Raw genomic sequence first — 26,637 nt, forward strand, 5'->3', positions numbered from 1 at the left:
TTTTTCAGCACCAGAATTTGTTTGCTTTTCATATAATTTATCCCTTTGTTGATATTTGCATTTTGATCATGTATCATTTTTCTGATTTCCTTTAGTTATTTATCAGAGTTTTTGTGTATATTTAAGACAGTTGTTTCAAAGTCTTTGTTTAGTAAATTTAATATTTATGTTTCTTTGGGGACAGTTTCTAGGGATTAATTTCTTTCTTTGACTAGACCATGTTTTCTTATTTAATTGTATGCCTTATGATCTTTTGTCAAAAACTGAGCATTTGAAAAAAAGAGTTGGCCAGGTGCAGTGGCTCATGCCTGTAATCCCAGCACTTTGGGAGGCTGAGACGGGTGGATCACTTGGGGTCAGGAGTTCAAGTACAGTCTGGCCAACATGGTGAAACCCCATCTCTACTAAAAAATACAAAAATTAGCCAGGTATGGTAGCAGGCATCTGTAATCCCAGCTACTCGGGAGGCTGAGGCAGAAGAATCACTTAAACCTGGGAGGCAGAGGTTGTGGTGAGCTGAGATCGCACCACTGTGCTACACGCGTGCTTTTTCCTGATTCCCTAGCATAAGTGTCTGCTTTTAAATGTCTTAATTTCCCTAAGAGTCTTATCCCTGCTTCTCCATTAGGCCTTAGCCATTCTATTGTATTTCTTTTTTTTCTTTTTCTTTCTTCTCTTTCCTTCTCTTCCCTTCCCTTCCCTCCCTCCCCGCGCCCCTCTCCCGCTCTTTTTTTTCTTTTCTTTTCCTTTCCTTTCTCTTTCCTTCTCTTTCCTTCTGTTTCCTTTCTTTCTTTTCCTTCCTTTCCTTTCCTTTCTTTCTTTTTTCTTTCTTTCTTTGTATTCTATTTCTTTTTTTTTTCTTGTTTTTGTTTTTTTTAATTATTATTATTCTACTTTAAGTTCTAGGGTACATGTGCCTAACGTGCAGGTTTGTTACATATGTATACTTGTGCCATGTTGGTGTGCTGCACCCATCAACTCGTGAGCACCCATCAAAATCAGTAATCTCTTGCCCTAGGCATTTGCAGCTCTGTAACCCCTTGTGGTTTCCATGAGCCATTCCTGCTGCTTCATGTGGCTTCCCTAACCTGGGATCTAAGCTGTGCCACTTTCTGCCATCTGATCTCTGAGTTAGGTAGTACAGAAACCCATTAGGCAGCCCCAAGACAGATTAGAACATAGCTAATAAGATCTACTCTACTATCTTAGGTTCACAGAAGAGAACCGGGGTTCATACCACTGTTTCTCCCTAACTGCACTGTTTCCCCCTAACAGTGGTTCTTATCACTGTTTCCTGGGCCATGTCAAGCCAGGAATAGGGTAAGGCAAAGGCAAGTGAAAAGCCATGACATTTTCTATCTTTTTAAATGTGACTTTTTCTTGATTAGGCATTCACTTGGTTGCTGCAGATCTTTGCCAGATTTCCAGGTTACCCATAGAGTTATTTTATCGAGTTTCTAGTTGTTTATTTATTGTTTCCATAAGGGAACAAGGGCTTGGAGCTTCTTAGTCCTTCATCTTGCTGACATCACTCCCTGTTCTCTATTATCATTTTGGTGATCCAAATTCATGCACGTTACACATTTAAAACTTGTCCCACCGATCTTGGATGTTCTATTCTTTTTTATTATCTTTTTTTTCTTTCTGCATTTTTGTTTGGGAAATTTCTATTGTGGTATTTCAAGTTCACTGATTCTTTTCTCAGCTGTGTTGAGACTACTGATAAGCCCATTAAAGGCATTCTTCATTTCTGTTGCAGTGTTTTTTATTTCTAGCATCTTTCTTTTTTAAAAATCTTTCCTAGACTTTGTATCTCTTTGCTACCACTACCCATCTGTTTTTGCAAGCTGTCTGCTTCTTGTATTAGAGCCCTTTATAAAGTGCAATTATTTTTAATTCCTTTTCTGATCATTCTAAAATCTGTGTCATATCCAAATATGGTTAGACTGTTTAACCTCTTCATACTATTTCTTCTTGCCTATTACCTTGCCTTATATTTTGTTGTTGTTGTCATTGCCAAGGGTCATACATCATTGTTAGGGAGTAGAAACTGAGGTATATAGGCTGAGGTGAGGTTTCATGCTAATCTGACGAGGAATTGTGCTGTGTTTAATGTTTACTGGAGCTATAGGTGCCACAGGCCTCCTATTCCTGTGTGTCATCATTTTTTTTTTTCCATTACTTAGGGTTTCCCTAAGATCTTTAAGGTCTTACACATAGTAGGTGCATTAAAGCTCTCTCAGTTATAACCCACTGATATTATACTGCAGCCCTGTTGGTATATTGTAAGTAGTAGGGGAAGGTGATCATTCCATAGTATTGTAATTAGTCTTTTAGTGGGCTATGACCTTCACAAGTGTTTCTTAGCTTCTTCCTCTTCTCTTATGTGAGACAGAAAAGCTCAAAGTATCTGGAGTTTAGAAAATGGCTTTCCCCCCAAGTGGGAAATGCTCTGGTAAATTCTTTTCTCTCAAAAAGTAAGCTTTTATTATAGAGAATGTTCTGGACTTATTTCAAAATAGTTACTTTTCCCTCCCCCACCACCAGAGATACGAATTTTTTCTCATCTTTTAACCATGAAAACTTGGTGTGAGGTTTCTGGAGTTAAAATCCACAAAAGTATAGTAGACTTTTAAGACAGCCGCCCCTAAGAGTTTCTCATTCTCACACTCAGCCTCCAGCAATTTATCAAAATTACCACTTAGTGTTCCTACCAGTTTATGGCTCCAGCAACTTCTGCTCCAAGTGAATTGATCTTGGCTCTGTTTCTCTGTATTTACCTGTCTTTCTAGATTAAGAAGTGGCAGCTTGGCCTGCAACCTCAATTCTCTAGTAGGTCTAAGAATAATCACTGATTTTTCAGTTTCTTCAGTTTTTTGTGTTTAAGGATGGAAGCAATGACTTCTAACTCCTTTACATGTCATAACTTCAGTTTGAAGAAGTTGTATATCTCTAGATGTTATTCACTTCCTCTACGTTTTTATTGGCACACATCTAACTCCCAGATTTTGGTTTCAAAACAGCATTCCCCAGCTGGGTGCAGTGGCTCATGCCTGTAATCCTAGCACTTTGGGAGACTGAGGTGGGTGGATCACATGAGGTCAGGAGTTCGAGACCAGCCTGACCAACATAGTGAAACTCCATCTCTACTAAAAATACAAAAATTAGCCAGGCATGGTGGCGCATGCCTGTAAACCCAGTTACTCCAGAGGCTGAGGCAGGAGAATCACTTGAAACTGGGAGGTGGAAGTTGCAATGAGCTGAGATCACACCATTGCACTCCAAGCCTAGGCAACAAGAGTGAAATTTCATCTAAAAAAAAAAAAAAATGCATTTCTCCAAACGGGAACCAGGGCAAAGATGAATTTTCTTATTGGCCTTTCTGCAATGCAGAGTTTGTTTGTTTTGTTTCGTTTTTTAAATTCACAATTAACTATGGATATAACACATTGGGGTCCAAGTATTATGCAGGTGTTTTCAATTACATCTTGCATCGTAAATAAGTAGCAAGCTTTATCTACCGAACAGAACAGGCAGTGAAATTTCAAGGTATCCAGGATTTGCAGAGTGAAGGCTTGCTTTGGCACGCCTATGTTCCACATTTCATTCCATTTTAAAACTTTCCATATTTCTTAATTTTGTGCCAGCTCTTCACTGAATTTTAGAAAACACTTTTGTATGTGATATAAATTTGTGTATATATCCTATTTATATTAATATACATGCAAGCAGTTTATTTTTTCAGTTGCAAGAGTGTGGAAGATTGCAATATGATGATGAATTCTTCCCACCCCTATAGGCACACACCTTTGTGTGAATTTGCCACATCTCCCATTTCTCTACACTTTGAAACTAGGCTTGGCCATATGGTTTTCTTCAACAAATGGGGTATTAGAAAACTGATAAAACAGATTTTTTTAAAGTACTGGCATTTCAGAACTTGCCTACTCTCATTGCTGTGAAGCCTGATACTTGAACTAGTCTGTTGGAGAAACCATATGGGAGAGAACCAGAGCACCCCAGCCAAGAGCCAGTCAACCATCCGATGAATGAGTCTGTGCCAGACTATCTAGGCCCAGTTGAGCCACCAACTGACTATAGCTGCTTAAATGAACCCAGGTAAGATCAGCAGATCTACCCAGCTGATCCTAGCTCAATGATGATCCACCAACTCACAAGCTAATGAATGACTGTTGTTTTGAGTCACTAAGTTTTGGAGTATTGTATTATGTAACAAAGGCAAACGAATAGCCACAGTATTTACTTCCATTTAACATGGATTAAATTTTCTCCATGACATATAGGCAAATTTTCTGTTTGAACAGAAAAAGGTAAGGGTTAGATAGAGAGCTTGGGGAAAGGACTTTTGATATTCAGTGAAGAGGTAAATCATGAGCAAGCAAGTTAATGGTCAAAGGATGTTAAGATCCCAAATAGTTTTAGAAAATACAAACTTGTACTATCAGCCATTCTTTTACCAGTACCCAAATGAAGAAGCGGAAAAAGTAGATTGTAGAGTTGTTCCTAATTTGGGTTTTTGTTCCTTAGATACAGTTGGGAAACTAAGGTACAATGATGTGGAGAGTTTTGGTAAAACAACAACGACAATAACAACAATAACATTTATTGATTTGCATATGTTGAACCAGCCTTGCATCCCAGGGATGAAGCTGACTTGATTGTGGTGGATAACCTTTTGATGTGCTGCTGGATTTGGTTTGCCAGTATTTTATTGAGGATTTTTGCATCGAAATTCATGAGGGATATTGGCCTAAGATTCTCTTTTTTTTTTTTAATTGTGTCTCTACCAGGCTTTGGTATCAGGATGATCCTCATACACATAAACATAACCAATGACAAAAACCACATGATTATCTCAATAGATGCAGAAAAGGCCTTCAACAATATTCAACAGCCCTTCATGCTAAAAACTCTCAATAAACTAGGTATTGATGGAATGTATCTCAAAATAGCAAGAGCTATTTATGACAAACCCACAGCCAATATCATGCTGAATGGGCAAAAACTGGAAGCATTCCTTTTGAAAACCAGCACAAGACAAGGATGCTCTCTCTCACCACTCCTATTTAACATAGTGTTGGAAGTTCTGGCTAGGGCAATCAGGCAAGAGAAAGAAATAAAGGATATTCAATTAGGAAAAGAAGAAGTCAAATTGTCCCTGTTTGCAGATGACATGATTGTATATTTAGAAAACCCCATTATATCAGCCCAAAATCTCCTTAAGCTGATAAGCAACTTCAGCAAAGTCTCAGGATACAAAATCAATGTGCAAAAATCACAGGCATTCCTATACACCAATAATAGACAAACAGAGAGCCAAATCATGAGTGAACTCCCATTCACAATTGCTACAAAGAGAGTAAAATATCTAGAAATACAGCTTACAAGGGATGTGAAGGACCCTTCAAAGAGAACTACAAACCAGTGCTCAACAAAATAAAAGAGAACACAAACAAATGGAAGAACATTCCATGCTCATGGATAGGAAGAATTAATATCACAAAAGTGGCCATACTGCCCAAGGTAATTTATAGATTAAATGCTATCCCCATCAAGCTACCACTGACCTTCTTCACAGAATTGGAAAAAACTACTTTAAAGTTCATATGGAACCAAAAAAGAGTCCACATTGCCAAGACAATCCTAAGCAAAAAGAACAAAGCTGGAGGCCTCACGCTATCTGACTTCAAACTATACTACAAGGCTGCAGTAACCAAAACAGCATGGTACTGGTACCAAAACAGTTATATAGACCAACGGAACAGAACAGAAGCCTCAGAAATAACACCACACATCTGCAATCATTGATCTTTGACAAACCCGACAAAAACAAGAAATGGGGAAAGGATTCCCTATTTAATAAATGGTGCTGGGAAAACTGGATAACCATATGTAGAAAGTTGAAACTGGATCCCTTCCTTACACCGTATACAAAAATTAACTCAAGAAGGATTAAAGACTTAAACGTAAGGCCTAACAGCATAAAAACCGTAGAAGAAAACCTAGGCAATACCATTAAGGACATAGGCATGGGCAAAGACTTCATGACTAAAACACCAAAAGCAATGGCAATAGAAACCAAAATAGACAAATGGGATCTAATTAAACTAAAGAGCTTCTACACAGCAAAAGAAACTACCATCAGAGTGAACAGGCAACCTACAGAATGGGAGAAAGTCTTTGCAATCTACCCATCTGACAAAGGGCTAATCTCCAGAATCTGCAAAGAACTTAAACAAATTTACAAGAAAAAAAACAAACAACCCCATCGAAAAGTGGGCAAAGGATATGAACAGACACTTCTCAAAAGAAGACATCTATGCAGCCAACAGCCACATGAAAAAATGCTCATCATCACTGGTCATCAGCAAAATGCAAATCAAAACCACAATGAGATGCCATCTCACACCAGTTAGAATGGCGATCAATAAATATTCAGGAAACAACAGATGCTGGAGAGGATGTGGAGAAATAGGAATGCTTTTACACTGTTGGTGGGACTGTAAACTAGTTCAACCATTGTGGAAGACAGCGTGACGATTCCTCAAGGATCTAGAACTAGAAATACCGTTTGACCCAGTGATCCCATTACTGAATATATATGCAAAGGATTATAAATCATGGTACTATAAAGACACATACACTTGTATGTTTATTGTGGCACTATTCACAATAGCAAAGACTTGGAACCAACCCAAATGTCCATCAATGATAGACTGGATTAAGAAAATATGGCACATATACATCATGGAATACTATGCAGCCATTAAAAAGAATGAGTTCATGTCCTTTGCAGGGACATGGATGAAGCTGGAAACCATCATTCTGAGCAGACTATCACAAGGACAGAAAACCAAACACCTCATGTTCTCACTCACAGGCAGGAGTTGAACAATGAGAACACATGGACACAGGGCAGGGAACACCACACACCAGGGCCTGTTGGTGGGGTTGGGGTGTAGGGGAGGGATAGCATTAGGAGAAATATCTAATGTAAATGATGAGTTAATGGGTGGAGCAAATCAACATGGCACATGTATACCTATATAACAAACCTGCACGTTGTGCACATGTACCCTAGAACTTAAAGTATAATAATAATAATAATAAAAGCAATAACAACAACAACAACAAACCCTCTTTATGTGATCAGTCCACAGGGAATAACAGCCACAGCTTATCTGAAAGCTTTGTTTGTTCCAGATATTTCACATGGATCATTTCATTTAATCCCCACAAGCTCTTGAGGCATATGCTTTTTTAGACAGTGTCTTACTCTGTCACCCAGGTTGGAGTGCAGTGGTACGATCTTGGCTCACTGCAACCTCTGCCTCCCATGTTCAAGCGATTCTCCTGTCTCGGCCTCCCGAGTAGCTAGGATTATAGGCATGCATCACCACACTCGGCTAATTTTTGTATTTTTAGTAGAGATGGGGTTTCACCATGTTGGCCAGGTTAGTCTCAAACCCCTGATCTCAGCTGATCCGCCCGCCTCGGCCTCTTAAAGTGCTTAAAGATTACAGGCATGAGCCACCAAGCCCGACCATATGCATTTTTAAAAAGCATCTGCCCCCCGTGTACTTTAGAAACTTTACTTTATGGATTCTAACCTTGGGCAACAAATAGGTCACATATTTGACCCATTCTGCCCCTTGCAGAATAGCTTTCACTGAATTTGCATTGTAATGCCAAGTCCTTTGCTTTCATCAGTGGCCATTCAACATGTTATCATATGGGATGTAGGAATGTTCCTGGAAACTTTGTCTACTACTCATTTAATGAATTCTACATTAACCCCACATTTATAAAGAAAATGTATTAGGAGGTACCTCGAAGGTAGCAAAACTCTCCTAATAACTTTTTATTTTATGATGATAATATCTTACTAATTGACTATTTTTCTCTTCACTTTAACTCCCAGGAAATACTGAAATTAAGGTTTGGTGTATCTGTAATCTGTTTACATCCTGATCTTTACTCTTTATTTTACATATTTAATTTGATGTGTCTTTGTTATAAGAGGTATTTGTGTATATGTATCATTGAACTTGCTGTATGCCACATAAGGCTCCAGATCATAGAATGAAGAGTAAAAACAGTCTCTGCTCTCATGGACCATCAATCAAAAGTGGTATAAATGCCAAGAATCAGAAAAAGGCTTAGTTTCTCTTTCAACAAGTACTTTAAGAAACAAATTCCATATAATCCTATTGCTTTGGGAGGCTGAAGTGAGAGGATCACTTGAGGCCAGAAGTGTGAGGCTGCAATGAACTGTAATCACACTACAGCACTACAGCTTGGGCAACAGAGTAAGGCCTTGGCTTTGGGGAAAAAAAAAAAAGGAAAAAGGCAAGCTACTTGGCCTTACGCCTACAAAGGAGGTACATATTTTTTAATTTGTTTATTCGTTTGACATTTATTAAGTGCCTACTCTGTACCAAGAAGTTTACTAGAGCTGGTGATTCAGCAGTGAACAAGGCAAGTATCACAGCTGTCGTGGAGCTCACATCGCCTTCAGGAAAAGAGACAAGGAACAAAGAAGAACAAATGTGACATTACAAAGATGCCATAAGAACTATGGGGAAGAATGACAGGGACATTGAACAAGTCTGGGATACATGGAAGTCCTGTCTCCAGAAGAGATATTTAAACAGGGAACTAAGAGATAAGTGGCAAAGGGAGGTAGGAGGTAGAGAAAGAGTGTTCTGTGCAGACTGGGAAACACTCCACTTTCTCTTCAGAAGGCAATTGAGAATTATCCTCTCAGATCCAAATCCCCCATTTACCATCTCCTTCTTAATCTCTGCTTCTACCTTGTTTTGAATTTAAGTTTATTACTGTTACAGAATATTCTTAATTTTAAAGTTATATAAAGTATTATAAAATGCTTTTTTTAAGAAATAAAGTTGCCTTTTCACTTGTATCAGGTGTCTGATTTCTATTTTAACTGATGTTTGCCCACTTCAAAGAATTTTTTCATTCTTCATTTGAAGAAACCCAAAGTAAGTAGACTGTGGTTCATACTTTTAAAATGTCTACATATACTTTATGGATCAATGAATAGGAATGGGAATATGTTCATAAAACAATTTGCCTGAAAACAAAGCAAAGCTAAATATGAAAAAATGAATAGTTAATTCTAACTATAATTATCCAACATACATATGCTTTTTTAATTTTTTATACTAACAAAGAAACATGTGCAACTAATTACTTGTTTGACACAATCCAAAGTCCTCCCACCTACCATATTCATGGGCTGGATTCTTCCTGTTACCCAGCTGAGGCCCAAGCCTGCCAATATGGGGACCAAGCTGGACTTGATTCGCAGCCAAGAACAGAAGGGGAGGAATTATGAGATTTTTAAGGGTTCTGTAGCTAACATCTGACTAAATGTATGTGTCTTCTTCTACACTGGTACCTAAATGCTATCCATGGCACTCCTGTCATTATATTGCAAACTATGATTTTATAATAGAAAAAACACTAGAATTGTGGTCATAAAACCTGGGTTTGGGCCAGGCATGGTGGCTCATGCCTATAATTCCAGTACTTTGAGAGGCCAAAACAGGAGGATCACTTGATGCCAGGAGTTCAAAACCAGCCTGGACAATATAGAGAGGCCCCATCTCTACAAAAAATAAATTTTAAAAAATCAGCCAGGCTTGTGGCACATGTCTATAGTCCTAGATACTTGGGAGGTAGAGGTGGGAGGGTCAGTTGGTTCCAGGAGTTTGAGGTTAAAATGAGCTATGGCCTCACCACCGCATTCTAGACTAGGTGACAGAGCAAGATCCTGTCTCCCCGCCCCCGCCCCCACCCCCAGAAAGGACCTAGATTTAAATCTCAGAAAATCTGGGTTTCAGTCCTGGGGAACTTAAAACTTGAAGAGCTGTAGGTAAGTGCCCAAGGGAGGAATGTAATACACACTTCTGCAGGTGTATTGCTTGATAGGACTGCCATAACAAAGTACCACATGCCAGGTGTCTTAAACAATAGAAATTTATTTCCTCACAGTTTTGGAGGCTAGAAGTCTAAGATCAAGGGGCTAGCAGGGTTAGTTTCTTCTGAGGCCGCTCTCCTTAGCTTAGAGATAATTGTCCCTCTATGTGTGTCTTTGTCTTAATTTCCTCTTTTTATAAGGACACCAGTCGGATTGGATTAGGACCCACCTCAATGACCTCATTTTAACTGAATTACCTCTTTAAATACCCTCTCTGCAAATACAGTTACATTCTGAAGTATTGGGTGATGAGACTTCACCACATGAATTGTGGAGGGATACAATTTAGCCCATAACACAAGGATGGATTGATAGTTTTGTAACAGTACAATGGGTTCTTCTTGTCTGCTGCCTAGAAAAGCCAATGCACTGAGAACAGTAGGTTTTACAGCAAAGAAAGAGTTTAATAATTGCAGGGCCAGCCAAGCAAAAGACCTTTATCAAATCCACTTCCCTGAAAGCTCAAAGGCTGGGATTTTTAAGAATCATTTGGCAGGCAGGGGGCTAGACAACAGGTCTGCTGATTGGTTAGGAATGAAATTATGAGTGTTTAAAACAGTCTTTGGGTCAGTTTCTGGGTGCAGGTAACAGGACTGGTTGAGTTCATTCCTTGGTATAAGTCACAGGTCGGGTGGAGTTACTTGGTTGCCAGAATGCAAAAGTCTGAAAAATATCTTAAAAACCATTTTTCGGTTTTGAAAATAGTGTTGTTATCTATAGCAGCAATTGGGGAAGTTACAAATTTGTTGAGCAGTAAGTGATTATAGAAAAGCAAGCTAGGGAACAATGGCTAGTTATCGTTTAACTAAACCTACATCTTAGCAGAATTCAGGCCCGTCCCATAATCCTCACTTTGTGGCCTTTCATTAGTCTTATAGAGGTAGTTTTGGACTACATGCAAGGAGGGGGCTAGTTTCAGGAAGGGACTGTTACTATCTTTGTTTTAAAGTTAATAAAGGCAGTTAGCCTGTGAGGTTAGAAGCAATATAGTTAGGTCAGATTTCTCTTACTTTTAATAATTGTTGCAAAAGCAGTTTCATTTAAGGATCAGTTTAAATGATACTGAAGAAATGAAGGCACTTGACTTTAGTTGATGCTTCTTGTTGTTGTTGTTTTTGAGACAGAGTCTCGCGCTATCGCCGGGGCTGTAGTGCAACAGCGCGAACTCTGCTCAATGCAACCTCTGCCTCAAGGGTTCAGGCAATTCTGCTGCCTCAGCCTACCAAGCAGTTGGGATTACAGGCACCCACCACCACACCCGGCTAATTTTTTTTTTTTTTTTTTTTTGTATTTTTAGTAGAGACAGGGTTTCACTATGTTTGCAGGCTGGTTTCCTCGAACTCCTGACCTCATGATCAGCCTGCCTTGGCCTCCCAAAGTGCTGGGATTACAGGCGTGAGCCACCACACCCAGCCTTGTAGTTGATATTTAATAAATGCTAGTTAAACCTAAAAAACGCCGGGCGTGGTGGCTCATACCTGTAATGTTAGCACTTTGGGAGGCTAAAGTGAGTGGATCACTTGAGACCAGCAGTTTGCAACCACCCATTCAAAACCCATCTCTATTAAAAATACAAAAATTAGCAAGGTATACTGGCACGCACTTGTAGTCCCAGCTACTCAGGGGGCTGAGGCATAAGAAATGCTTGAACCCAGGAGGCAGAGGTTGCAGTGAGCTGAGATCACTCCACTGCACTCCAGCCTAGGTGACAAAGTGAGTCTCTGTCTCAAAAAAAAAAAATCTAAACAAATATGTAATTTTCGAAGTATCCATTGTTTCTAATGTTTTTCATATCTCTACTCTTGAATCATAGGAAATTTAGTGTTGAAGGTAAACTAAACTGAACAAGAAATTTGTACTTTCCAAAGGAATGCACAACAACAATCTTGTAATAAAGTAATTCCAAAAGCTTGAGTTACTTCTTTTGCTGCTTTTGAGATCCAGCAGTAATCAAGGAGAAATATCTATGTGATCATACTGTTCACTAGGCTCATACAAATTTTCTTTTTGGGAATTCTGAGTATTTCAAACGTTCCAGTAACAGAGTTGGTGTATTCAAGGTTTTATTCTCAACTAGAGTCAAACTTTGTTTTTGTTTTTGTGTTGAGACAGTGGCTTGCTCTGTTACCCAGGGGCTGGAGTACAGTGGTGCAATCTTGGCTCACTACAACCTCTGCCTCCTGGATTCAAGCAATTCTTGTGCCTTAGCCTCCTCAGTAGCTGGGATTACAGGTGTACAGCACCAAGCCTGGCTAATTTTTTTGTTTTTTGGGTTTTTTTTTAATTTTTAGTAGAGATGGAGTTTTGCCATGTTGGTCAGGCTGGTCTCAAACTCCCGGCCTCAAGTGATCATCTGCCCACCTCGGCCTCCCAAAGTGCTGGGATTACAGGTGTGAGCCACCACTCCTGGCCTAGAGTCAAACTTTTTAAGTTTGATTGCTTGACTCAGAAATCCAAAATGTGTGCAAATGTGTATGTATGAAGGTTCAATTGACTTTCCTTCTTCATTATAGAAAAAGCCCATTTTGCCTCCACTTACACATTCATTTCAGTATTTCTGATATGTTGTGTCCATTCTTTAAATTCTCCTTTGAGCCATTCGACATCTGCCTTGCTCCCTCATTAATAATGAGTTAAATAATAGTCTATAATTCCAGCAGCTCAGGAGAATCGCTTGAGCCTAGAAGTTTGAGGTGGAGTGAGCTATAATCACGTCACAGCACTCCAGCCTGAGGGACAAGTTCACTGCAACCTTTCTCCAACTTTACAGAAAGTTCATCATTCAATAAATTCAGTTTTGCTTGATCAACACTTATCTGGGTGGCCCTTTTTTGGGAGCTGGCAATCTACAACATATAGAGTAATAGCTTTCTAACTTTTGTGACTATGACCCACAGTTAAGAAGTACATTTTACATTGCAATCTACTAGACCCCCAGTCCCTGTGTATGTGTCTCCGTGTATATAACAAACAAAATTTCAGGAAGCCAGAAAACAATATTTGCTCTTTCTATAGGCAAAGCACTCTGATATTTCTATTCTATACTATTTTTTTAAATGCTGATGTTGAGCATTAAATTGATGAGGCAGGATCCGTATTTTAAAAAGCAAGACCATTCAGAGGAAATCATTGTTATCATTTGTGTAAGGCTAGGCAAAGAGAGTCTTAGCCTACTCATAATATTACCTGCCCCTCCTCACCTATCAAGTGAAGTGAATGCAACAGAATGACTCTCTTTTTCATGAGCACTGCACAAAGAAGGGGCATTCAAATGGGAACATCACCACACACAGACAATTAAGGCTTAAGGACCAGAAGGGGTGACACATATTTCACAGATGCCGCTGGGAACAGGAAATATCAGGGTTCAGATGGTCCTTCTGTGTAAATCTCCCGGAACGTAGCCACAAATGGAGAGCAAGGTGCATGTCTGTGAAGTGTAGAGAGGGTTGTAAAGTTCTTAATGGAGTGGGATAGATTTCTACCTTCCTGGCAGAAGAAAAAAAATCTCAAAATTGAAATTAAGCTGAGTGATAAAAAGACAAAAAATAGTTATGTGTTTTTCATACCTGAATTTATGCCCTAAGATTCATATTAATCCCTTAAGATTATTTCAAAACTAGGATTTATGTTATGGAAATTATTTATTCTTCAGATAATGTTTTTGGAATACCGCTGTGCTATCAATTAAACTCATAGGTACTAATTTAGAGTAGACATTAATGGTTTTAGAGTAAATATTAGTGGTAAGAATCGCCTGCTTTCACTGCATACTCTCATTGAGACCAGAAAAGTTGAACTATTAACTAGCATAGTTTTGAACTAGGTAGTAGTTTACAGGAAGAAAACTAATACTAATTAAACCAAAATAAAACCAGGGCAATATTCTGAAGGATTAAATTTATAGTTTAGTAAATTAAGCTATATTCACTAATTGTATTAGCTCAGACTGCAATAACAAAATACCATAAACTGTGTGGTTTAAACAACAGAAACGTATTATCTCACTGTTCCGGAGGCTGGAAGTCCAAGATTCAGGTGCCAACAAATTGAGTTTCTGGTGAGGTCTCTATTCCTGGCTTGCAGACGGCTGCCTTCTTGCTATGTCCTCGCATTGCCTTTCCTGGATGCATGTGGGGAAAGAGAGCAAGACAGCAAGCTGTCTGGTGTCTCTTCTTATAAGGACACTAATCCTATTGAATTAGGGCCCGACCCTTATGACCTCATCTCACCTTCATTACTTCCATATAGGCCCCATTTTAAAATACATTACTTTGGGGGTTAGGGCTTCAACATATGGATTTTGAAGGAGACACAATTCAGTTCACAGCACTGTTTTGGGATAAAAACCTAGCAGAGGAGTCGTGATATAGGAACAAAGAGATTTATTGCATTTTCAGTATTTCTTTAAGCTTACTTTATATTTTGATCTAAGATGCAAAGTTGACTTCTTTCAAAACAGTCTTTGTAGAATAAATGGTAATTCAAAGGCCAGGTTTGGAGCAGGTGCAGTAGTTCAAACCTGTAATCCCAGCAGTTTGGGAGGCCCAGGCAGGAGGATTGCTTGAGCCCAGGAATTCAAGACCACCTGAGCAACATAGGGAGGCCCCATCTCTACAAATAATGTTTAAAAATTAGCTGGGTGTGGCGGTGTGCATCTGTGGTCCCAGCTACTCAGGAGGAATCAGGAGGATCGCCTGAGCCTGGAAGGTCAAGGCTGCAGTGAAAAACAAACAAACAAACAAAACAAAGGCAGTTTTAACTACAAATTAATCTATGTTATATTTAGTTAAAAGGGGAAAAGGCATTTTTATATACAGCTCTGACAATCATTTTAAATCTTAAATGACTGTTACATTTCTTCTTAAATGGCTGCTACTGCAATAGACTATTATTCCAGAAAACCATTTGTGAAATACATTATTGTTAGCAATGTGCTCATTTCCTTGTCAACAGAAATGTCTTTCTTTTTTCTTTTTATTTTATTGCGTGTGTGTGTTTTTTGTTTGTTTGTTTGTTTGTTTTTTGAGACAGAGTCTCACTCTCAAATGCAGTGGTGCATTCTCAGCTCACTGCAACCTCTGCCTTCTGGGTTCAAACGATGCTCCCACCTCAGGCTCCCAAGTGGCTGGAACTACAGGCATTCACTACCACAGCTGACTAATTTTTGTATTTTTTGGTGGAGACAGGGTTTCACCATGTTGGCCAGGCTGGTCTCGAACTCCTGACCTCAAGTGATTGACCCACCTCAGCCTCTCAAAGTGCTGGGATTACAGGCATGAGCCACCACACCCAGCCAGAAGTGCCATTCTTTTAAACTGCTCCTAAAGTCACATGATTACAAGTTTTGGCCCAGAATCAGACATAAAAATTTATCTTTTTTGTAATAGTGGATGATGATGATGATGATAATGATAGTGGTGGCAATGATGATGAAAATAATACCTCCTACAGATTTATTTTATTGAAACATTTTTATCTCCTGTATAAACTGTTCATTTTGGCAAATAACGTACCATATTATTCAGAGTGACTTGTCCAGCACTTACCTGAAGGTTATGGTTATACTTTTGTTGTATAGACAATGTGCTCTCAAAATCAGCTGTATATTTTTTGATTACTCACATGTTCCTGAATTTCTTACAGGCGTGAGGTTAAGAGACAATTAAAATGAATGGAGTTTTACTGGAAACTTTACTGTTGTGTTAAATTCATAATCCCACAATTCCTGGTCTATTACTCACATCAGGATAGCTATCATTCACAATATGATTATGTATTTTGAAATATTATAACTATACTGAACAAAGACAATCATGTTTCCTAGAAAATGGATTGTTAGGCATTTTAAACTGATGCTCATTAGGGACAATTTACTTGCTGAATAGCAATCATTTTTGCTTTAAGAGAAACCACCTTGGGGTTTAATGTGTACACCCTTAAAACCATTATCAAAGCATAATTTATATACCCTAAAATTTACTCATTTTAAGAATAAATTGTATGAGTTTTAGTAAATGTACACAGTTCTGCAACTACCACCAGAATCGAGTTTTAGAACACTTTAATCACCCCCCAAAATTCCCTTATGCCCCTTTCCAGTCATCTCCCACTCCCAGCTGCAAGGCAAGCACTTACCTCCTCTGTTGTTATACTTTTGCCTTTTCCAGAATTCAAATTCATATTTTATATGTCTTTTGTGTCTGATTTATTTTACTTATCGTGATGTTTTTGATATTCATTCACATTGTTCTGAATATCAGTAGTTTCTGCTTTATTTGCTGACCTGTATTCTACTGAACATTACATGCCACATTTTGTTTATACATTCACCAGTTGATGGCTATTTGAGTTGTTTCTATTGTTTGGTTATTATAAATAATGCTGCTAAGAACATTTGTGTACAATGCTTTGGGTGGACATTTTATTTTCATTTCTCTGAAGTAAGCATGTGAGAGTGTGTAATTGCTGGGTCACGTGGTAGATATATGTTTTTGTGTTTAAGACGCTGGCAAACTGTTTACCAGTACATCACTTTGCATTTCTACCAGCTATGTATGAGAGTTCCAGTTATACCACAGCTTCACCGACACTTGGCATTTCAGTCCTCTTAAGGTAGTCTAGAAGATGTGTAGTAGTATCTCATTGTGGTTTTAATTTGCATTCCCCTAATGACCAATGAGGTTGAGCGTCTTTTTGTTAAGTGCCTATACAAATCTTTTGCCTGTTTTTAAAAATTGAGCTCTTTATATTATTGCTGAGTTATAGAAGTTCTTAATTAGATCTGGATACAAGTGCTTTGTCAGATAAATATTTTGCCCATATTTTCTCCCAGGCTGGAGCTTGCCTTTTCATTTTCTCAGTGATTTAAACAAGCAAATGATTTTAATTTTTCTGAAGTTCATTTATTAATTATTTCATGTATGGCTTATGTTTTTTGTGACTTATCCCAAAGTCACAAAGGTTTTTCTCCTATGCATTTTCTGGAATACACACATGTTTTTACCCTTACATTTAGGACAATGATCCATTTTGAATTAATTTTGGTGTATAATGTGAAGAAAGATTCAAAGTTTATTTCCTTTCCATATGGATATCCAGTTATTCCAACACTATTTCTGGAAAAGACTATTCTTTTCCCATTTAATTTATCTGGCCCCTTTACCAAAAATCAATTGACCACGTAAGTGCGAAGAATTTATTTCTGGAGTCTCAATTCTGTTCCATTCATCTATATGTCTATCTTTATGAATCCTTTCATTTTTAATCCTTTGGAAGAGGGTAATATTTAGAGAAAAATATATATGTTCAATGCTGTCCACTGAAGCTTACAATTTATCAAAATTTAAATATGATAATAGGCAAACAAGGACAATTACTGGTTCTTTAAAATGTATTCTTACCACACAGTTTAAAACAAAATGGTAATTAAATCATTTTGGATATTTTACTGAATCTAGAAAAAACTAGAAAAGAAAGTCCTATTGTTTAAAGAAATAAATCACTGCTAATAACTGCTGCGTTGACTATATTCATCAAGAAGAATAATTTGCAAATTTAAGAGGTATATAAACATTATTATGAGACAATGAAAGCATAGCAAGAACACACCTAGTTTCTTTAAACTGCTTCAGGTCTTTCAGCCACCAGTGAATTACATTCTTGGGTATAAAACATAATACTATGATGTAACTATATGCATGGTTTGAAAGTCCCCTCCAAAACTCACATGGAATCCCCACCTGATAGTATTGAGAAGTGGGTCCTATAACAGGTGATTGGATCATGAGGGCTCTACCCTAATGAATGGATTATTCCATTCATGGATTAATGGATTAATGGGTTACCATGGGAGAGAAACTGGTGGCTTTATACGAACAAGAAGAGAGACCTGAGCTTGCACACACAGCCCCTCACCATGTGATTCCCTGCACCATCTCAGGACTCTGCAGAGTCCCCACCAACAAGAAGGCTCTCACCAGATGCATCCCCTTGACCTTGAACTTAGCCTCCATAACCATAAGAACTATATTCTTTTTCTTTATAAATTACCCAGTTTCATGTATTCTGTTATAAGCAACAGAAAACGAACTAATACGCCATAGAACTATAATCAGTAATTTTGAGAAATAGAGAACACAAGAGTTGCCAGAAGACTGAAGATGCACAGATGTTTCCATTTTCAAAACATAAAAAATGAATTCCAGAAACTAAATGCTAATAAGCATGATATTGAAAGCTGGCAAAATTATAGAACAGATGAAGCATATAGTTTATCAACATCTTTTCAAGTCATCAGTAGAAGATAAAATTGTTTCTTCATCAAACTAAATTACTTAAATTATATACCTGAAAATGGCTAACAAAATGCTGAATTATTGTAAGGATCCAGTAAATATCTTTTAGGAAAAAAAAAAAAAAAAACAACCTCAAACCTGTCTCTGGCAAATTCTATAACAAAGAAAGAAAATGAAATCAAAAACAGAGAAAACTACACAAAATTATGTTTTAAATATCATGCATAATTCTACACTTAAAAATAGAAGATCTTGACCTGGGTGTGGTGGCTTATGCCTGTAATCCCTGCACTTTGGGAGGCTGAGGCAGGCAGATCACTAGAGCCCAGGAGTTCCAGACCACCCTGGTCAACATGTTAAATCCCATCACTACTAAAAATACAAAACCAAAACAAAAACATTAGCCAAGCGTGGTGGTGCGTGCCTGTAGTCCCAGCTACTAGGGAGGCTGAGGTAGGAGAATTGGTTGAACACGGGAGATCGCGCCACTGCACTCCAGCGTGGGTGGCAGAGTGAGAGACCCTGTCTCAAAAAAAAGGAAACAAGAAAAATAAAAGAAAATCTTGGCTAAGTATGGTGGCTCACACCTGAAATCCCAGTACTTTGGGAGGGGAAGGTGGGCAGATCACTTGAGGTCGGGAGTTCAAAACCAGCCTGACCCACATAGTGAAATCCCCATGCCTACTGAAAATACAAAAATTAGCTGGCCATGGTGGCGGACACCTGTAATCCCAGTTACTTGGGAGGCTGAGGCAGGAGGATCACTTGAACCTGGGAGGCAGAGGTTACAGTGAACCAAGATAATGCCACTGCACTCTAGCCTGGACAGAGCAAGACTCTGTCTCAAAATATATTTAAAAAAAGAAAAAAAAAAAAAAAGAAAGAAAATCTAGATGAAATGGACTCATCTCAAGTTGTCAAAATTGATAGCTCCTTCTCTGTATATGGCAGTACTGGTGACACAAAGTATAAACTAGAAAATACCGAAGTGGAGGTTAAATATATGAATTTAGAGTCCAGGGAAGAAGTCAGGCCTGGAAATTTGGGAATAGTCAATGCATCTGTGGTATTTAAATCCATCACATCGGAAGAGATCACCATGGAAGACAATATGGACAGAGGAGGTAAGTCCAAGGACTGAGTCCTGGAACAACCAGGAATTTATTCATTAACAGAAAATGAGGAAGCAGCACTTTGGGAGGCCGAGGCAGGCAGATCATCTGAGGTCAGGAGTTTGAGACCAGCCTGGCCAACATGGCGAAACCCCGTCTCTACTAAAAATACAAACATTAGCCAGGCATGGTGCCAGCGCCTGTAGTATCAACTGCTCGGGAGGCTGAGGCAAAAGAATCGCTTGAACCCTAGAGGTAGAGGTTGCAGTAAGCTAAGATTGTACCACTACACCTCAGCCTGGGCGACAGAGCAGTACTCTGTCTGGAAAAAAAAAAAAAAAAGAGAGAGAGAGAGGAGGAGGAAGTACAGCCAGTGAGGTAAGGGGAAAGAGACGTGGGATAAAGTAGATCCTGAAAGCTAAATGAAGTAAATGTTTGAAAAGGAGGAAATGATTGACTACATCGAATGGTGCTGAGTAGTCAGGTAAGATGGGAACTGAGAACTGAAGCAAAGTGGGGATTGGACAAGAGCATATTTTGTCCCTAATTGACAACAGCCTAATTGGAGTTAGTTTAAGATATAATGAGAAAGGATAAAAGAGAGACAAACAGTACTTTCAAGAGTTCTTGCATAGAGAGGAGTAGGAAAATGTTGCTGAAGCTGAAGGGGAATGTAAGTTCAAGGAAATTTTTTTTTGTTAGGATGACAAATGTTATAATACGTTGTATGCTAGGAAAAATGATTCCACAGAAAGAGAAAAATTGATGATGTAGAAGAGAGGAAACAATAGGAGAAATATTATTGAATGGTTTAGAGGCATCACAAGTGGAATATCTGGTGTGAGATGTAGCCTACACAACTTGCCCATGCAAGGCAGTGTATATAGGCTCCCATACTGTCAGACCAATCGATTTAGGAGGTGTTGCAGGTTAGGTTTCCCAGAAGGCAAACACTAAGACAGAGGGGTGAGCCTAAAATGTTTATTGGGGAGTGAGTCCTGTAAATGGAAAAGGCATGAGTCAGCTGGAGCCATCAGACAACAATGTAGACTTCTATGATGCTGTCCTAACAGTCTCTGCCAGCCCAGCTCCAAAGTCGAGATTGCCTGTTAGAGGAGTCCCACCTTGGATGGAAATGAACAGACCCTTGCACATTGCCTCGCTCAGTTGTTGGCTGAAGACCACGAGAGAAGCCTATGGCATCAGTTTGAAAGCAGAAGGGAACCCTGAAGGGATTAATTGCTGGAAGCTAGCCGCTAAGCACACTCCTTGCAAATGGACAACTAGCCTTTTATTGAAGGGAGAGCTGAGCGGACACATCCTCACGTCCAACACAGAATAGGAAGATGTAGAAATTCTCTTTTGTTTACTTTCATCTTCACAGTTGCATTAGGCCATTCTTGCATTGCTATAAAGAAATACCCGGCCGGGCACGGTGGCTCACGCCTGTAATCCCAGCACTTTGGGAGGCCGAGGCGGGCGGATCACGAGGTCAGGAGATTGAGACCATCCTGGCAAACACGGTGAAACCCCGTTTCTATTAAAAATATAAAAAATTAGCCAGGCGCGGTGGCAGGCGCCTGTAGTCCCAGCTACTGGGGAGGCTGAGGCAGGAGAATGACGTCAACCCGGGAGTCGTAGCTTGCAGTGAGCCGAGATTGCGCCACTGCACTCCAGCCTGGGTGACAGAGCGAGACTCCTTCTCAAAAAAAAAAAAAGAAATACCGAGATTAGGTAATTTATAAAGAAAAGATGTTTAATTGGTTCCTGGTTCTGCAGGCTGTACAGGAAGCATAGTAATGTCTGCTTCTAAGGAGACTTCAGGAAGCTTACAATCAAGACAGAAGGTGAACAGGGAGCAGGCATACCATATGGTGAAAGCAGGAGCAAGGGGTGAGGTGGTGTGCCACATACTTTTAAACAATCAGATCTCACAAGAACGCATACACTAATGCAAGGACAGCACCAAGTGGATGGTGCTAAACCATTAATGAGAAAACCATCTCCATACTCTAATCACCTCCCACCAGGCCCTGCCTCCTATTTTGGGGATTACATTTCAGCATGACATTTGGACAGGGATATACTTCCAAACTGTATCAGCGGTGAAGTAATAAGCAAAGTCATCAGCTTGAATGAGATGAGGGGAGAAAGACTGTTGGAGGTTTCCAGCAAGAGGAGAAAACATGAAGCAGTTGAAGACTGCAAGAGTGAATATAGAGAGATTATTAGGCAGCCCTGATAATTTATTTAGTAGTGTTTAAATTTAAAGCAATATCAGCAGAAGAAAGATCGGCAAAAGAAGAAAGAATTATAGAAATAATTGAAGAAAACTTGGTTTTTAAAATATTGCTAGCAATTAGTCAACAAAAACAGACTACATGTAAGGAAGCAAGAATCATGTTGGTCTCATATATTACTAAAGAAGCAACAAAACATATTTTAAAAATATAAAATATAAAACATACAAAAGTTGTGCATCAAAAGATTCTTAGCCCTAAGAAATAGAAAACCCAATATAACTAGTATAAACAATAAGGCAGATTTACTATTTCACAAAAGAATTTCTAAGTTGGCTCTGAGATTGGTTAATTTAGTGGCTCAAAGACCTAGGTTTCTTCCATTTTTCTGCTTTGCCAGGCTCAGGAGATCAGCTTATTCTGAGTTACTCATCCCCTTGTTCATGAGTTGGTCCTACAGTTCCAGGCATTAGAGGCAGACATGAAAATATCGAGCAGAATAAGAAAGAAGATCTCACTGGCTAGAGTTGTGTCACATGCCCATTCCAAAGCCAGTCACTATTAAAGGGAAAGCCATTGATTTAAAGCACATGTCTGGGTAGAGAAGGGTGGACTGCCCAAACAAAATCAGAATTTTCTTAATAAGAAAAAAGGAGAAATGGCTGCTGGGTAGGCAATCAACAGTACTTCTATGAGAAGAAGAACATATTGTAACTTGTAAATTTAACAATCCAGCAAAACTATCATTTTTTTATTGAGGACACATCCTCAGAAATAAACACACTTAGAAAATATACCACCCATATATCTTTCTTCAAAATTTTTCTTGAAAATATTATAGATAACTGAGAGAAGAATAAGACAACTCAAAAAGAAGTCATGTTATGAAAAACTGATAGTGATCAACGAATCCAATAGCACAAAGTTAAATCTGATTGTTTTAATTGTTTTTAAGAAGTATACCTGCAAATTACATTAAAAACTAAATACTTAAATGACATTTAAGCTAGGATCTGAAAACTGAAAAGTATTTAGACAGGTAAAGAGTTGAGAGAAGAGCATGCAAGACAGAAGGAATGATGTGAGCATTTCCTTAAGGCTGGAGCGGAAATAAGCATAACACAGATTAGGAAGGTGTCAGATCACACTCAGCCTGTGTGCCACGTTAGGGATTTGGAATTTTATTTTAAGCATACTGAACATTGCTAGTGTTTTAAGTATAGTAGTCACATATCTCATTCTATTTTAGGAAGATCATACTGGTTTCTTTTTTTTTTTTTTTTTAATCATGCCACATTATTTTAAATTACATGCAAAGATCTAACATGTCACCCAGGGACCATTTCACCCACTGCTCTGTTTGGCCGCCAGTCTTTTTCTCTCTCTTCAGCAATGGTGAGGCGGATACCCTTTCCTTGGGAAAGAGAAATTCATGGTTTGTTGCCCTTGCCAATAACAAAAATGTCGGAAAGATAAGCGGCAAACCTGCTGCCATTGGCATCTTTCATGTGAACCACATCAAAAGATCCAGGGGGCTTCTCTCTGTGGTGATCACACCAATTCTTCCCAGGTTAGCACTTCCAGTCACCACACACAGGTTACCAGCATCAAACTTGATGAAGTCAGTAATCTTGCCAGTCTCCAAATCAATCTGAATGATATCATTCACCTTGATGAGGGGATCAGGGTAGTGGATGGTGTGAGCATCATGAGTCACAAGATGAGGGATCCTTTTGTGCCCACAAAGATTTTTCTCACTTTTCACAACTTGTACTTGGCCTCTTAGGTATAATATGATGTACGGCAAAGCGACCCTTGGTGTCATAGATCAGATGGAAATTCTCTCCCGTCTTGTCAATGCTGATAACATCCATGAATCCAGCAGGGTAGGTTATATCAGTTCGGACATTTCCATTGATCTTAATGAACTGCTGAATGCAAATCCTCTTTACTTCATCTCCTGTCAGGGCATACTTAAGTCTGTTCCTTAGGAAAATGATGAGGGAAAGACACTCTCTCAACTTGTGAGAACAGTGGATGGACGAGGAGCAAACACACTGTTCAATTTATCCAGCATCCAATGCTTTGGAGCTGCTACCCACTTCAGATGCTTCTTGGGACCATAAGTCATGGCTGCGTTAAGCAAGGAAAGAGGACCTCCATCTTCCAGTGTGGGTAGAAATTTGGTTTCTCTTTAAAAAGACAGATGGGAGCAAGGCAAGGGTGAAGTTAGGAAGCTACTGAAGGTGATAAATTATGTTGTTCATACTGGGCAGGAGTGTGAAAATGAAGAGATATTGATCAAATGGAAATACATGTAGAGATATGCAATATGACAAGATGAAGGATTGCAGATGTGTGAGGATGAGTTGAGGGAAATGGTAGAATCAAAAGGAGCCAAGCTTTTGGCTGTGTGGATGGTAGTACCACTTACTAAAAAGGTAAGGACCAAAAGATTAACAGGTTGCAGCCGGGGAAAGGAGATGGGAGAAGGGCACCAATAACTCTAATTTGAGTTAGTCTAAGTTAAGATGAGGTCATTAGGTTGGACCCTAATCCAGTACGACTCATGTCCCTATGAAAGGGAAATCTGGACCCAGATAGACAGACAGACAGACACACCTGCACGAGTGGACACACACACACACACACACACACACACATATACAGAGAGAGAGAGAGAGAGAGACAGCCATGTGAAGATAGAGGTAGAGATCAGAATTGGGTTACCACAAACTATGGAAGGCCTGGGGCTACCAGAACCTGAAGGTGTTAAGGAAAGATCTTCTGCTAGAAACTTCAGAGAGAGTATAGCCCAGCCAACATCTTGATTTCAGACTTCTAGCATCCAGAATACTGAGGCAAGCCATTTCTCTTGTTTTAAGCTACCCAGTTTATGGTACTTTGTTACAGAAGCCCTAGGAAACTAACATATCAGGTTAAATTACACATAGTCAAATTATAAAATTATGATAAATGTATTATATGACCAAATGATAAAATCCATTTCCTTGCAAATATCCTGAATTATCTCGCCTTTATCTTGGATAAAAAATAAAACCTCATTCCAAGATGGCCAAATAGGAACAGCTCCAGTCTACAGCTCCCAGCATGAGCGACGCAGAAGACGGGTGATTTCTGCATTTCCAACTGAGGTAACGGGTTCATCTCACTGGGGCTTGTCAGACAGCGGGTGCGGCCCACAGAGTGTCAGCTGAAGCAGGGTGGGGCATCGCCTCATCCGGGAAGGGCAAGGGGTTGGGGAATTCCCTTTCCTAGCCAAGGGAAGCTGTGACAGGTGGTACCTGGAAAATTGGGACACTCCCACCCTAATACTGTGCTTTTCCAATGGCCTTAGCAAATAGCACACCAGGAGATTATATCTCGTGCCTCGCTCAGAGGGTCCCATGCCCACGGAGACTCACTCATTGCTAGCACAGCAGTCTGAGATTGAACTGCAAGGCAGCAGTGAGGCTAGGGGAGGGGCGTCCGCCATTGCTGAGGCTTGAGTAGGTAAACAAAGCAGCCGGAAGCTCGAATTGGGTGGAGGCCACCGCAGCTCAAGGAGGCCTGCCTGCCTCTGTAGACTCCACCTCTGGGGGCAGGGCATAGCAGAACAAAAGGCAGCAGAAACTTCTGTACATTTAAACGTTCCTGTCTGACAGATTTGAAGAGCGTAGTGGTTCTCCCAGAATGGAGTTTGAGATCTGAGAATGGACAGACTGCCTCCTCAAGTGGGTCTCTGACCCCCGAGTAGCCTAACTGAGAGACATCTCCCAGCAGGGGCTGACTGACACCTCATACAGCCAGGTGCCCCTCTGAGATGAAGCTTCCAGAGGAAGGATCAGGCACTAACATGTACTGTTCTGCAATATTTGCTGTTCTACAACCTCCGCTGGTGATACCCAGGCAAACAGGGTCTGGAGTGGTCATCCAGCAAACTCCAACAGACCTGCAACTGAGGGTCCTGACTGTTAGAAGGAAAACTAATGAACAGAAAGGACACCACACCAAAACCCCTTCTGTACATCACCATCATCAAAGATCAAAGGTAGATAAAACCACAAAGATGGGGAGAAACCAGAGCAGAAAAGCTGAAAATTCTAAAAACCAGAGTGCCTCTTCTCCTCCAAAGGAATGCAGCTCCTCACCACCAATGGAACAAAGCGGGATGGAGAATGACTTTGACAAGTTGAGATAAGAAGGCTTCAGACTATCGGTAGTAATAAACTTCTCTGAGCTAAAGGAGGATGTTTGAACCCATCACAAAGAAGCTAAAAACCTTGGAAAAAGATTAGACAAATGGCTAACTAGAATAAACAGCATAGAGAAGACCTTAAATGACCTGATGGAGCTGAAAACCACAGCATGAGAACTACGTGATGCATACACAAGCTTCAGTAGCTGATTCAATCAAGTGGAAGAAAGGGTATCAGTGACTGAAGGTCAAATGAATGAAATGAAGTGAGAAGAGAAGTTCAGAGAAGAAAGAGTAAAAAGAAATGAACAAAGCCTCCAAGAAATATGGGATTATGTGAAAAGACCAAATCTATGTCTGATTGGTGTACCTGAAAGTGATGGGGAGAATGGAACTGAGTTGGAAAACACTCTTCAGGATATTATTCAGGAGAACTTCCTCAACCTAGCAAGGCAGGCCAACATTCAAGTTCAGGAAATATACAGAATGCCACAAAGATACTCCTCAAGAAGAGCAACTCCAAGACACATAATTGTCAGATTCACCAAAGTTGAAATGAAGGAAAAAATGTTAAGGGCAGCCAGAGAGAAAGGTCGGGTTACCCACAACAGGAAACCAATCAGACTAACAGCAGATCTCTCAGCAGAAATTCTACAAGCCAGAAGAGAGTGGGGGCCAATATTCAACATTCTTAAATAAAAGAATTTTCAACCCAGAATTTCATATCCAACCAAACTAAGCTTCATAAGTGAAGGAGAAATAAAAT

General features: G+C 39.5%; 1 pseudogene; it reads right to left on the reverse strand.

Annotated features, from left to right (window-relative positions):
• Window positions 1-22,940: 22,940 nt before the first annotated feature.
• On the reverse strand, window positions 22,941-24,940 carry LOC110740746 (annotated as a pseudogene).
• Between the last annotated feature and the right edge of the window lie 1,697 nt (window positions 24,941-26,637).

The sequence above is a fragment of the Papio anubis genome, chromosome 9 (genome assembly GCF_008728515.1).
Source record: "Papio anubis isolate 15944 chromosome 9, Panubis1.0, whole genome shotgun sequence".
Taxonomy (NCBI): domain Eukaryota; kingdom Metazoa; phylum Chordata; class Mammalia; order Primates; family Cercopithecidae; genus Papio; species Papio anubis.